This window comes from Silene latifolia, chromosome 8 (assembly GCF_048544455.1).
Source record: "Silene latifolia isolate original U9 population chromosome 8, ASM4854445v1, whole genome shotgun sequence".
Classification (NCBI taxonomy): domain Eukaryota; kingdom Viridiplantae; phylum Streptophyta; class Magnoliopsida; order Caryophyllales; family Caryophyllaceae; genus Silene; species Silene latifolia.
Window position 1 is genome coordinate 49,313,298 of NC_133533.1, and position 16,294 is coordinate 49,329,591.

General features: G+C 34.3%; 1 long non-coding RNA gene across 1 annotated transcript; it reads right to left on the reverse strand.

Moving 5' to 3' along the window:
* Nucleotides 1-2,599: 2,599 nt before the first annotated feature.
* LOC141594344 (uncharacterized) lies at nt 2,600-4,623 on the reverse strand. The gene is made up of 2 exons (XR_012522139.1): nt 4,518-4,623; nt 2,600-2,762 (listed from the first exon to the last, which is right to left on the reverse strand). It is a non-coding gene; the product is annotated as an uncharacterized LOC141594344 (long non-coding RNA).
* Nucleotides 4,624-16,294: the final 11,671 nt, after the last annotated feature.

Genomic DNA, 16,294 nt, shown 5'->3' on the forward strand with positions numbered 1-16,294 from the left:
CGAGAAGTGCAAGTCGCGATAGGGAACTCACACCCAACAAACAAGAAGGAATTGAACTTTTAAAGGTGGAATTTTTGGATGAAGTCAATAAAGATGTCAACGAACAAGACGCTTTACTCAAGAGGTCAAATGAGTTCCATAAAGGTGAACACAACGAAACAAGCCAAAATAGCAAGAATGACAATTGTCGGAGATCGGAATTAGGAAGATCGGTACATCGAGAAAGGTTCACTCAATTTTCCAACCACAGAGTCATCCTACTAGGTCCTCCGAACATCAACAGGGCAACAACCAGAGGCCACACTAATCCAAAGAGCCATCTGAACCACTCATCGACAAATCTACGCATAAGTTAATCCTTGAGACAAACCTATCCTCTACAATTAACTTAACCATTTCCCAATCAAAATGTTTCCACCAATATCCTCCACCGAACAAAATCAAAATCCAAAGTCGACACTAGTAATAATATTATACCCTTACCAAGATTCAATATTCCCAAAACTCATTCATGCTTGAAACCAACCTACAAGCAACAAGTTGCACTATCCAATCCATAATTAGCACTAACTATAAGATAAATGGGTTCATCACACAAATCATCTGATCGGTTTACTCAAGGTTCACTATCCTACTTCCCAACAATATTCCAATTCCAATAGAAAGATTCCTCAAAGGATTAAATATAAGGTCCAAATTTACAATAACAATCCACGGACTTAACTATCAATCCCCAATTACTCAGAAAGAAAGGATCAAATGACAAACGACAATCCCCGAACAACAATGCCCAAAACAATTCCAAAATAACCATAGAAATACTCCACCCAGGTAAACTAATCCCATTAGTCTCATCATCAAATTGAAACCAAAGTGGGTCTTATACCACCAAAACACGCGAACCTTAACTCACAAGGAGACTACAACATTGCCATCATAAGAATTCCATCAAAAATCTAGCTCTCATATCACATGGTCAAATACAGACACAAACTCCTACACTAATTCCCGACAAAAATCAAAATACAAAAATCCTCAAATCACATCCCACTAACTCTGTAAACATGGTCAACAAATGCTAAAGAGAAGGAAAGGAGAATAGAAGCGGCACAAAGAAAGGGTTACCGCTTACCAAACACTCATCCAAGCTTATGATCGATATGATAAGGTTACATCACTAAGGTGCTCAACAAAGCCCCAAAAGTCTACCAAATTATAGGACTAACAAGGACTCCACAATGGTAGGTATTCCTCGACTCAATTGGTTCTAAGAGCCAAAATCAATTCACCACACAAATTCATTTGTTACTATTCAAGTCCCAAGGTATCTCCTTTACAATTCTCGTCATCGAACTTCACTTGCTATGTCATCCCCAAGTACCATGGCTTGTTTACACTATCATCTCACCACTTTGTACTTTTAGTCTCCGATACCATAAATTAGAATCGCATCTTTGAACTCACGAACTACATCGAACAACTTTCCACCAAAATTCCCAAATTCAGATATGATTAATAAGGTCAATAAGGGCTACTCTATACTAGATTTGGTCAACTCAAAAGGTTTAACAAACTAACTATTTCCAAAGTATGATACCAATCCATTAAGCAACGTCCATGTCCTATTGTATTCCTTTTATGGCCTACCAAGATTGGGGCTAACTATCATTCCTTTAATTCTCCATAAGAAACATCGAGACTCTCAAATGAAGTCGCTTAGGTTCATTTCAACTTATGTGCTAAGGTAGTACCCACGCTCAATCACCTATAACAAACAAGCTCTCAAAAGACATAAATCCCAAGGTATTTATCAACTCACTAAACTCTCACATTAAGCACAACTAACAAGATTAACCAAAGGATCCCAAGTTATATTCTCCTATACAACTCAAACCTTAAACAATCAATTTCTCAACTCCTTCACGCCCTCCAATGATACATTCTCTCAAAACCGGGTTCTCTTGAACAAGGGAACTATCCTGCGGAATAAAAGGAAAGTGTCCACATGGACTTTATTATAAGAAGAAAACGAACCTAAAATGAATCGGGAGAAAGAATTGAAAGGTAGTTACCAAGGCGAGAGAAGAGGAATTTGAAAGACGAATAAACAACGAGATTGGAAGACTAAGATAAGATTGCATTATCTACATCTATTGGAGAGCCATCTTACAAAGGAGAAAATCAATTAGTACCTATCAATTAGCAATCACAAACAGACTACCACATAAAATCCTAATTCTACCCATCCTACCCTTCTCTCAAGTTTATTATTTAAAGGTCAAGTGATTTTTAAGTGGGGTGCACAAACGTGCGTCGAGAGCAATAGGCTCTGATACCAACTGTGACACCCTTAAAAATTAGCGTTATCTAATTACTTAAATGCGTAAATTCTACGGAAAAACTGGTAGGATATGTTTGTAAATGGCTCAACTAGTCAAAAACCTGCAATTTCAAAAATTTTTCTAACTAAACCATTCACAACCAATCCAACTCAAGAAGTCCAACAATCCCAGAAGCGGGTGCCAAGACCCTGCAAAAGCTGATGAACTACTTTACATGCCATAGCTAAATAAGAAAGTAGAATGGTACAAACCCAAAATGGAAAAGGGAGACATATGTCCCTTCAAATTATATACAAACCAAAAGTTAAAAGGTTATATACATAACCAAAAGATAAAAGGTTTCTACAAAAGAAAACCAAACTAGGTCCAAGGTTCCTTGCTCACTAGCTCGTCTGTGACCCCCAACAAAGCATCAACAACCTGTCAATCGCATTTTATACAAACACGAAAGCCACAATTCAGTGGGGAGTAACTTCGAGTCCTCCCAGCCACGAATCGTCAAAATTAATGTAACATGTAATGTAACATGTAAACAATTTGATAAACCATTTACTTATCATGTATTCTAACAAATGACCCCTAAACTGACCAAACTAAACTATCATGTGAATCATATAACAAATAGTAATCCAAACTTTATCAATCAGAATCCGCTTACATCTCACCCATTACAGTTCATAAAATCACCATACAAGAAAGGGCAATATATCAAAGACAGGCATAAGTTCTTAGCACGGTCAATAGTCACTTTGTAACTCGAGTCTATACCACGAGGTAGGGAAGGTAATCGAACCGGTATCTTGGCTCAGCGGTTAATATTAATAAAACATGGCCAAGAGACAACACAACCCTAGCCTAAAATCTGCGCTGACCTAGACATGCGGATACACACCACCGCACCCAAGACCCACAACTTTTTTTAAAACAAAGTGAAGTGAGTACCCTAAGGACACCACCGAAGGGTTGGCTAGTACTTAAGCTGACCACTTACTATCAAAATAAGTAACTGAGGTCATGCCCCAACTTGGATAAACATCCACTAGTCAGGAACACAAAGGCTATCAAGCAGTGAACATATACTCGTCAAAGACTATAAAGACCTATCTATGATGAAGGCCGAAGTACTCACCTAGGACCTAGTCCCAGCTAGTCCCAGCTTGAACACTTTAGCCCACACCACACAAGACTCACCACACAAGTCAAGTAAGACACCCACTTAACCATAAGAGGGCAAAAAGTCCTACTTACCAACATAAATTCTAACACTCTATCATGTGAAAGGCTATATAATTGTCTACTCAAAGATACAAATCCAACAAAGTGTCCTCAATAAGAATTCAATACTAACTTCCAATTCTAGCAATTTTAACAATATTAAAGGCTTTAGGGAATCTAGGGCCATTACTACAAAATAAGAAGCTATTTAAATTCAACTAACTAAATAAGAAGCTATTTAAATTCAACTAACTACACATGTGAAATAGAGATATAATAAATGGCCTAAAACAAGAAAAATGCTGATTATCTAATTCATTCAACCGAATTTTTACCCGCAACCCCACCAAGCGACAGTGCACGGTCAAATTGAGGTGACCAATCACTCAATTAACTGACATCGCATCAGTTAAAGGGACTAAGGCTCAGTTTTCGGCACAATCAACAAAGCATTACAATTTATCACTATAAAATTCATTTTGAGCCTATTAATTATAAATTCATTTTGTAAACTATCCTAACATGTGATAACTATTAATATAAGCATAGTTTTACCATTAACATAATTTTTATTACTTATATGATTCAATTCCTAAAGTGTACTCATACTATCTATGTCATTAATAAACCTTAAATGACAAATTTTGCATGGAAAACCGCGAAACAAGCAACGGACCGACCCGGGCCAACCGTGGGCTAGCCATGGGCCTGCCGGCCTGCTGCCCGTCCCCCTACACCACCATTTTTTTTTCCATTTTTATTTAGTAAAAGACCGTCTGAACATTAATTAATCGTTCCCAATTCAACTTTGTTAATTTAAACTAACAAAAGGCATAATTTAAGCTAACAATTGACATGAATGCAACCATTCTAAACATGTGAAAATTACTACACCAACAAAAATTACAAAAACAACAAAGATTGTGACGATAATCCGTTGAGTAACTCGAAATATGTTACCTTAAGCTAGAAAAAAGAGCAATTAGCACCTCAAACCCAAACCCTAACTAGCAACTATCCGCTATCTTCAATAATATACGAGTCCCCAAACTCGTCTTCCAATCCTTCACCTAAATAAACAATAAAAACACAATATATAAGCTTAAATACCGAATTTACCGAAAATTGGTCTTAAAACAACTTCAAGAAAACTGAAATTAAATTATACCAAGTTGTAGATCGCGACGAGGGGATTCCGGAAAGGTAAATTTCGTGAAAAACCGATAAGAAACGAAGAAATTAGGGCGATTTTAGCTTGAAAAGGGACAAAAATGGTGTTTTGATCTTTTTAGAACCATGAAGAAGATGAAGGATGGACTAAAAACCAGAAAAAAAGAAAAGAAGGGGGAGGGGATGCCGTGTAAGGGAGAAAGGAAAGGAGGAAAGGAGGTGCGGGATTTTTAGTCGGGATTTTTACGAGTCGGTTTTGACCCGTTTCAATAATAATTAAATCCGTAAGTCAAACGCAAATTCCGTCAAGACCAAAGTTTTTAAACACGAGATTACAAGAAAATTGAGTATTCATACGACCCATTTCCAATTTCGTTTACCCAACGTTCAAAAGAATTGTCATTTTCCCCCCGATAAGCCCTTATTTCGAAATAAAAAGTTTTACACGGTTTAAACTATTTTTAAACATTTCAAAACTATCAAAATAAATACTTTTCTTCAAAATATAATAAAATTATATTTCTTTGAATTATTTTTACTTTAAATACACTAATGTCAAATTTTACTTGATTAATTAATTATTTTCTGAACCAGGAAAAGTCTGAGCTATACTGCAATGGAATGGATGCTGGGGAAGTTGATTATATTTTGCAAATGCCTGGTTTCAAATTAGGTCAGTTTCCTTTCAGGTATTTGGGAATTTCCATCTCTTATAAAAGACTGCCAGTAGGTGACTGTTCTAGACTGGTTGAGAAGGTTGTTGAGAGGATACGTGGATGGGGGGCTAGGAAGCTTAGCTATCTTTGGACGTTTAGTTCTCATCGAGCCGTGCTCACGCAATCGCATTCTTTTCTCGGGCCGGATATTCATCATCCCTCTCACTGTTATTGATAAGATCACAAGAATTTGCAGGAACTATCTTTGGGCAAGCGGTGACAAGTATGGTAGGGCTCCTGCTTTGTATCTTGGGAACAAGTTTGTCTGGGAAGAAATATGGGGATTGGGAATTAAGGACTGCAGGCTTTGGAATATTGCTCGGATAGCTAAGTATCTTTTTGGTTAGCTACTAAAAGTGACCACTTATGGATTAAGTGGGTGGACCATATTTATATGAAAGGGAGGTACTGGTATGACTATTCTCCTACATTGAATTCAAGCTGGGTGTGGAGGACTATATGCAAGGTAAAAGACAAGGTGAAAGAAGGGTTCATTAATGATGTATGGTGTTCTAATCAGGGACAAGACACGTGGCCGGGATATGCTTGGTTACAAGGGGACCTGGTTAAGGTGGAGTGGTGGCCTATGATATGGAACAAGCTCAATCTACCTAAGTACACGTTTATTGGGTGGCTAATGATCCAGGAGAGGTCACATTTACTAAGGATAGGATGGTACGGTTTGGTCTCATCACTGATGGTTTATGTGATCTCTGCAGGACACACATGGAAGACCATCATCATCTCTTCTATGTGTGTGATTTCGTGAGCAGATGTTGGAACCGATGAGGACGTGGTTAGGAGTACCCCTGCCATCTACTGATGTACTGCAATGGTGCGGTAGATGGAGGTGCAGGTCCTTGTTGAAGAAACAGCTAGTCAATGCAGCTGTGGTGGCTCTAATATATCACATTTGGATGGCACGGAATGTTTGTAGAGAGGAACACATGGTACCTTGTCCAAACAACATTGTCAAAGAGATTAGGTGTTATATTCGAATCAGTATGAGTGTAATGAAAGGAATTCTAGATTTAGTCTTGTCTTTGTAATAGATCCATATTGTGACGGCTCAAGTGAAAGGATAGTGGGTACAATGCTTGTAATGGTTGGACTTTTGATTATATATATATATATATATATATATATATATATATATATATATATATATATATATATATATATATATATATATATATATTCACATTTCACCAAAACAAAATTAATTATTTTCGAAATATATTAACGGTCCGAAATTACGGGGCGTTACATTGGACTTTTACGTTATGCCCCTATTTTACTATAAATAGGGGCCTTAATCCGTCATTGTAGGATATCTTTTTCATACGTCTCCATACACTATTTCACTCTCTATTAGGCTTAAGCACAAAATTCTCTCTTAGTTTTCATCTTTTGTTTTAATATTGTTAAGCATTTGGTTGTTAAACATTTGGTTCTCATTATATTCAAGCTTTTGGTTCTCATATGTTCTTCCTTGCAAGTTTCTAATTCCAGTTCCATTTCCATTTCGGTAATTCTAATTCTAGTTTATTAGTTTACATTTCTATTTTAGTTATCATATAGTTTTATCATTAGTACTTTAGTTATATCACATAGTTTGTCATTACATTTTATGATTCACTATTTAGTTTATATCATTTCCATAATCATGTCTAGTATTTCATACAACATAGTTTGTAGTTTACATTTCAACATGAGTACCTAATTTTTCTTAGTCTAGGGACTAGGAAAGCCATGCCATAACTAATATATGTAAAATGATAAATTAGGTTGATATAATATTGTCTAATTGTTTTTATCACATGTTTGTATCATCATGTTTAATCTTTGTTTAAAGGTCTTATTCATTGATTAAGTTTGTTAATTCGTTCTATAAGTTGAGAGGCATGTAATCGGATTAGACTAAGCATGTGTAGTAGGACGACCTAGTCATAAACGAGAGTTTCTCTAGGACCCGGTCTATGGTTGACACTAATATCGTGAGGTGGGTGTCTTTAAGCCTAACCAATTGACAATGTTATTATTTCCGAGTTTAACATGAACTTATATATTTTTATAATTGCATGTGTGACTCGACTCCCCTAGACTCCTTTAATCATATATTGTTATATCATTTTATTTTCTAATCACCAAACCAATCAACAAACAAAACCAAACGTAATCGACCTTGATAGAAATCTTTTCATAGCATTTCATAGCGCAATTCTCGTCTCATTGTGTTGACCCTTATTACTACATTAATTTGTGTCTAGGGAAATTATCTTTGTTAGGTGTGCGACTTAGCCTATCATAGGTGTGAGAGGTTGAGGCAGTTCGACAACAATACTGGTGTTAGTTCGGTTGGACGAAAAGGGTTGGCCGGCGAGATAGTACGCTTACACTCAGATTGTTTTTAACGGTGGCCAGTAGTAGGTAGTGTTGTTGTTGGTCAGCATAGATGCGTAGTACATGGTTCATCATTCATGGTTGAATTTTTTTTTTGTTCAACGTACTGTATGTGTATCAATGTAATCAATGTGTTAAAACACACTTGGTTGATGTTGCCAAGTTTCATTGTTATTTAATTGTTTGCTTCTTAGTTATAATGTTTATAATTTGAAGCACTTAATGGATTTCCAAAGATGGTTCAAGAATGATCAAGATGAAGTTAAGACAATAAATCCCTTAAATTTAGTCAAATGTTGTAAACGAGTAAATGTAACATTTTCAAATAGTCAAGTGAGTGCAAAACCATGCAACAGTGCTATGCACTATAGTTACGAATGGGGAATTTTCGTAAAAAAAATATAAGTGTTCAAATCTCTACAAATCCCATATTTTCAAAGGTTTGAAAATTGAAATACAAAGTTTTGAAATCAAATCTGAAAAAGAAGATCACAAATACCACAAGTCAAAACCTCTAGATTTGTGCATGTTACTTTTTACCAAAATGGAAGTTTGAAGTTGTCAAAGGTTTAAAGTTAGAAATGATTTTTGCCATTTTGGTAAATTGTCACATGTTGAATGCAACACCCCCTTCTTACCCGGCTAAGGTAACGGGAGGATAACCATTTCGGTTTCCCGAGGTGGTGAATCGGAGTTGTAATTAAGAAATATTTAATATAAATAAAGTATTTAATGAATTACATAACCATAAATGAATAAAATGTGAACTATACAACTTGACTATCATTTATGTCATCTAACAACTATTCATGTACTCGACTCCAAGTCCAAGGCTCTTCCCATCTCCCGCGTGATACCAAAAATAACCTGTAAAAGACTACTCCCCATATGATCGGAAATATCATATGGATCGACACAGACCAACTCGAAAATAGGTGATAATTTACACCGACACACAACATGTCAGCTTCAATAAATAAACATAAGACACACCGTGATAGATAAATATGCTAACATGCTAATGATATGAATGAGACAATATCACACAATCACCACGCTGTTACCGAGATACGCCAGACGTACCCACAACCACGGTGTCAGGGACATGCCCACGACACCGCACCCCATAAACAGGTACTCAGAACATGCGCTAACCTAGTCTATCATTTAAGATAGTCGTTTTTATTCATACATGTGCATCACTATTATTGAGTTGTTTTAGTTTTGAGAGGGAAAAAGGGAGAGAACTTTTCTTAATTGGTTTTTAAGATGAAGGGTAAAATTAGAACGTTACAGGTAAAATGTGGGGAATTGAGTAAAATCTTGTGCGAGATTTAGCAAACGCGATAAAGAATACAAATTCTCATTTGTCACGGACGCTATCCGTCACAAGTGAGAGACGGAGCGAATAGATGTCGAATTAGTTAATATGGGCCGAATAGTGAAATGCTAGTGGGTATTGTGTATAATATATAATATTTGGGTGGGGGACAAAGGGTACAGAACATTTACTGCACAAAATTTGGAAAACACCACCAAATCACGTCAAACATACATCAACAACCAAACTGAACTCTCCAACCCTACATACACCAATGCTCAATATTTCAAATTTTATCCCTCAAATCTTCATATTCATCCATTCAAATCTTCATCAAAATTTCATACTTTGCATTGAACAATCAATACTTCATCAAAATTTCATTTAAAATTGCTAGGTAATCTCTTCATCTCTCTCCATTTATTCACTCTGAATTCATATCAACACTCGTTTACTAATTTGATTTGTAGTATTTGTATTTCTAATTAATATCCCTCAAATGTTATTGTTGATTTTCAGTCTGGAAAATTGGGGTTTATGTAAATTTGGGGATAATTGATGCTATGGTTATAATAAACTTCACTTGTTATTTTAAATCATGTTTATAGTTATTTGTCAAGTTTAATCGTGGCTAGTGATTTGCGGCTTCGAATTTAATGTAAAATTGGGGGAATTTTTTTAACTAGGGATTTTTGGTTGATTTAGGGTTTTTGACAGTATTTGAATGTATTTTGTTGATGAGATTTTAGGCCAACAAATGTTTGGGTGGATGAGTAAAGGTTAATTACCAAGTATTTTTTTATGGCACAAGATTTTAGTTGATAATTTTTGTTGATGAGATTCTGTGACGATTTTGATGAGTAAAGGATTGTAATTTTTATTTTTATGTTGTTGATGAAATTTTAGATCAAAATTTTCGAGGGAATTTGTGTTGGTGCTGTTGTTGAATCAATTTTAGATGAAGGTTTTACTTGATTATGAAGATTAACATAAACTAACGAGCACAAATACGTCTAAAAAACTGACAGCAGTTAATGTGTAACGTAAAATAAAATGCGTTTTAAAAAAATTATCATTTTAGCGTAAAATGTGACCATTTTAGAGTTAAGTGTTGACATTTTTAACCAAAGCTTAAAATTTGGTTTCTCTTGTCATAGGTACTGATCTTTCATATATGTTACCATTTTAGCGTACAATGTGACCATTTTAGAGTTCAGTGTTATCATTTTAACCTAAGCTTAAAATTTGGTGGTCTTGTCATAGGTTCTAATCTTCATATATGTTACCATTTTAGCGTACAGTGTAACCATTTTAAAGTTCAGTGTTACCATTTTAACCAAAGCTTAAAATTTGGTTGCTCTTGTCATAGGTATTAATCTTTCAGGATGTTTACTTGGAATAAAAACTACAAAATGGGAACACTTCAGACTAAGATGATATCATTTCTTAACATATAAGTGATTGTTAACAATGTGGCCATCTTAGCGACAAATGTACCAATGTTATGTTTTAAATTTTTCTTAACATTTAAACATAATTTGTAGCAGAGCTTGTTAACATATTTGTGTTAACATTGTGACATATGTATAAGTGCTGATAATGTGACCAATGCAGTTTAGTAATGTGCCTATGTTTGAGTTTCTGTTTTGGATTTAATAAATTTGAATTTGCAGCTTAGCTTGTAAACATATTTGTGTTAACGTTGTGACATATGTATTAATGTTGAATATGTGACCATTGTAGGGAGAAATGTACCAATGTTTGCTTTTTGTGAAGATTATAAAAATATTTGCTTTAGTAACATAAATGAATAAACACGATGACATATTTTAGTGTTGAAAATGTGACCACCTTAACTGACAAATTTATCAGTGTTATGTGTGTTAGAAAATATTCTAAACATGTTAACATAATAGATTAAATATAGTGACATATATGAGATTGTTGAAAATGTGACCTCCTAATCTGAGATATGTACCTATGCTTTAGTGTTTTGATGTTTTGACTTGAACTTAACATGGTAACATCTATGCTAATTCATGGTGACATATGTTATTTTCTTTAAAATGTGACCATTTTGGCGGTAATTGTACTATATATGCTGAGGATTGTACCATAGTTAGAGGTTGAAATAAATATTTATATGATAACGTATATATTATTAATCATTATGACATGTCTTAGTTGTGAAAATGTGACCACCTTTTGAAAATGTGACATATATTAGTAATGATTGTCATAATAGAAAATGAAATCATAAATTGTTAACATGAATTACTAAACATGGTGACATATCTGTTGGTGTTAAAATAGTGAACACTATAGTTTAGAAACGGACTTATGTTTGAGTTTGTTGAACCTTTTGGAAAATGTGACCCTCTTAGCTCAAGAATGTACCAATGTTAAGTTTTTTTTTTTGTGTTGATAAAGGATCCTTAACACGTGCACACAATATACTAAAGATAGTCACAAATAGGTGCTTGTTAATAATGTGATCACCTTATTAGAGATATGTACTTACATTTGATTGTTGTGTGCTGAAGTTACCATGATAACATTTATGCTAACATATGGTGACATATATTAACGTCTTTAAAACGTGTCCGCTTTATTTAGGAAATGTACCATTTTTATAATGTGACCTTATTAGTTGGGAAATGTATCTATGTTTGTATGACATATGTTTAGGAAATGTATTAGTTTGTTGAACAATTTAGCAAATTTTATATCCTTAGCTTAACCTGATAACATATATGCATGACACATGGGGACATGTGTTAGTGTTTCAAGTGTGACGTGCTTAGTTGAGAAATGTACATGTGTTACTCATCCCGCAGAGATTCATGTGCAACCAGAGCCGCTACAAGTGGAGAAGACAAAGGCAGCTGCTGGTGTGAAATGTGTAAAAGTGTGTACTGAATTCATAAATATTCATATTTTAACGTATATGGTATCCTCTTCCATATATGTTCCCATATGAGTTCATAAGTGTTCCCATTTTAAGACTTTTCAAATGTAATCATTTTAGCATATGTTTTAATGCTAATAATGGTATAATGCAGACAGATTTTTTCAGCAACGAGACATCGTCTATGTCAGTCGCATATTCAACAAAACGCCATCTTTCACTTTGGGAAATTAAAGGGTGATCGGCCGTTCCAAAAATTTTCAACAAATGCCTCAATGTATATGTGTAAACATTTTGACATATGTATTAGTTTTGAATATGTGACCATTTTACCGGAGAAATGGTGTAGTGTTAATTTTTTTTGAAAATTATAAAAATGTTCATTTTGATAACATAAATGAGTAAAAATGATGAGATATATATTAGTGTTGTAAATGTGACAACCTTGGTTAAGGAATGTACCAATGTTATATTTTAAATTATTCCTAACATGTTAACATAATAAACTAAACAAGTAAACATGGTGACATATATATGATTGTTGAAAATATCACCACCTTATCAAAGATACGTACCTAATATGTTTGAGGAATGTACCAATGTCATATTTTTTGGTGTTCAAAATAATTTTTAACATGGCAACTTAATAGACTAAACATGGTGGCATATATGTGATTCTTGAAAATGTGAACTCCTTTTCGAGATATTTACATATGTTTGAGTGCTGTGACCTGAACTTAACATGATAACATTTATACTTGATAACATGGTGACATGTTAACATCTTTAAAATGTAAACACTTTTGTTGGGAAATTTAACTAATTAACTAGTAATAATGTGACCATATTGGTGTACATATGTCACAACATTCATGCGGACAGTTAAAATTGTTCAGAAGAAAAAGGTCCACATTTCATCATATGGCGGTGGTTACAAAACATAGAGTGTTTCACATCCCTAACATCATGAGGGACTAAAAAGTGTGAACTAAAAGAACACATCATTAATCAAACCAACAAGTACTAAGTCTTTATTATTACAAACCGACGGTTACAACAACGAGTCATGTCCCTTCTTCATTTCTTCTTGGGTGGCTTTGGAGGACGGGCAACAGTTGCCTTTGTCTTCTCCACTTGCAGCACCTCTGGTTGCACTTGAATCTGTGCGGGATGAGTATGAAAATGTTAGACATATGCTCATATTTCAGATTAAGATTATAACATTGTTATACAAAAACAGTCATGTCACCATTTATGCCATATTTGTTAACATTTTTAGATGATGTCACATATAATCAACCACATCCTAAGAGAGCTACATTTACGAATAAGATGATCACATTTTCACTACTAACTAATATGTCACCATGTGTTAATCATAAGTGTAACCATATTAAGCTAAGCTGATTACACTACTATAATGTTCAACATACTCAAACACACGTACATATCACAACTAAGATGATCACATTTTAACACTAAAATATAAGTCACCATACTTACTCTTTAATGGTAACATGTTAACATTTTGTCTTCTATTATGACAATACAATCCAACATAGATACATTTCTTAACTAAGCAGGTCACACTTGAAACACTAAAACATGTCCCCATGTGTCTAGACCTGGCAAAATAAACCCGACCCGAATGACCCGACCCGTAAAAGCTGACCCGAGACCCGAAAATAACCCGAGTTGTAGAACCCGAACATGACCCGGAACCCGAATTAACCCGGCCAGACCCGAACTCGCCCTGAGATTTTCTAGGCCCGCAATTGATCCGGCCCGAAACAACTCGACCAAAAACCACTTGACCCGAAACCGCCCGACCCGAAACCACCTGATCCGAAAGTGACCCGATTTTAATGACCCGAACTGGCCCAGATATCTAAATCACCCGACCCGAAACAACCTGACCCGAAAGTGACCCCGATTTAAATGACCCGACCTGGCCCGAACTAGCTAATTTGAAGTCACATTCTAACATTGCTCTGAATTGCATTAATTTGATCCGTGCCAATAATTACCATGCTTTAAAACACGTTTAATAAATCATAAGTCATAAACTCATTACTTCATCAATTTTGAGGACATGTGATATGAATATAAAAGCCTATTAAATCAATTAGAAGTTGGAACAATACGGTGGATCATGGATGTAGGTTCCAATCCTACATGGGTTACTTTTGTTTCTTATTTCAAGATCAAGTAAAATTGAACAATTAGAACAAAGTTTCTTAATTTTAATCTTGGAAATTTGAATTAAACCAAAAAAATAGATACCTAGAATAAAACCGATTGATGGTGGATCGCATATCACCACCCATTCATGGTGGGTAAGAAAAAGACATTGTAGCAATGACATGTTGAATGCTACTTCCTCTTAGTGGATTAGAGATTAATTGCATCACCGTTAACAAAAGCAAATCTAAAATGAAAATCATCAGTTTGACTTCTCTCCTTTCTAGTTTTTACAAAGGTAATTAGGAAAACATATTTAATACTAAAAGATACACATTACCTACTCCATCTTCAGTATTTTGTAGTTTGAGTAGACAAAAACTTCAAATTAGGTTAATTAAGCACAATAAACTCTCTAGAGGAATAAGCAACCAGCTTTCAGCTTCGCTTGACCTTGATGCATTCTCAGCCATTACCTTGTCTTTCTTGTTACCGCCTGAAAATCACAACACATTCGGAATTAATACTGCAGCATGCATTGCTTTAAATAAAATTGAAATAACTACTATAGTCGATACTCATGTCCTACACTGTTCATAACCAACCAAAATTAATACAAAGATGAAAGACGAAAGATGGAAGCTGAATAAGGGCTACGAATATTACTTTTACCATAGGACCAAAGTCAGAATATGTACATATCTAATTCAACTAAAATATCTGAAACTTAACCATATTAAAATGCCATCATACCATACTGAAACAAAATGCCAAGTAGCGAGATTAAGAAACAAATTTCGTTTGTGGGTCGCTTTTTCTTCTGGTCCTGCAAGCAAAACCAAATGCTCATATCAATAGCTACTACTAACACTTATTTCTAATAAAATTATCAATAATAAGATGACTAATTTTAATACGCTCCTCACGCCACAAATGTGTTCTAACAACATAGAGCCATAGAGTACCTCAAAAAATTCCAAAAACTGTAATTGTGAATGCTTTTCCACAAAAGTTCAGGTCTTATTCTGTTAGTTATTTAAACCAAATTAATACTCATCTTATGATATTAAAATTACAAATTAATTTAAAGTGGTTTAAATCTACATGCATGCAAATAAAAGTATAAAAGAATGGTTTTAAACCATCTTAAGACAAAAGTTCCGTACATTGCTATAAGGCAAAATATGGGCACTACAAAGGTCTCCTACCTTTATAGTTCTTGAGCTATGCAACTATGGATGATCCTCCAAGAACACCAATTACCAATATAGGTAATCTCCTTTGGTGGCACCCAAGATTAACCCAAAATACTACTAAAATTAATAACTAGTTAATAGTAGTAGTAACCTTGTAATTGTATATTTGATGTACTAATTAATATTATTAATTTGATAATATTATTAGTTAGTTTTTATATGTGTTTTAAGATGAAAATGATGAACAAAATAAGAAGAAAAGTTGGTCTTCAAAGGGGATGATGAAACCGGTTTTGGCAACTAACAAAGACCAAGTTTTTCTTCTAATTTTTCCAACTAATGAATGAGGTGAATATTGGTGTATTTATAGGTAAATGTGGGAGACAAATCATAGTGGAAAAACCATCTAAATAGACACATGTATGCCCTTATAAAAACCGAAACATGTGGACTACTTATGGTCCATTTCGGTTTTCGACATTTGCCCCACAAATGCTTATAAGTCTTATATTTAATTATCTTACATAATTAAATATTAATTTAATTATTTAACCCTTAAATAATATAAATTAACTACCAATGACTACTTAACTATTAAGTAATCATAAGACCATATTATCAACATACAATGTGTCAATATTAACCCATTTAGCTAATTTTACAACCTCTTGTAAAATATAATAGCTAATTGATTCTACCTCAAAACATATACACATATCGTATAAAATTAATTAATTAACAATTAATTAATAAATTCTAATCATTTAAATATCTCATAGTTAAATAATAAATATCTTTGTCCCGAGTTCGTAACCCGTCATCAAATAATACATTTATGTGAC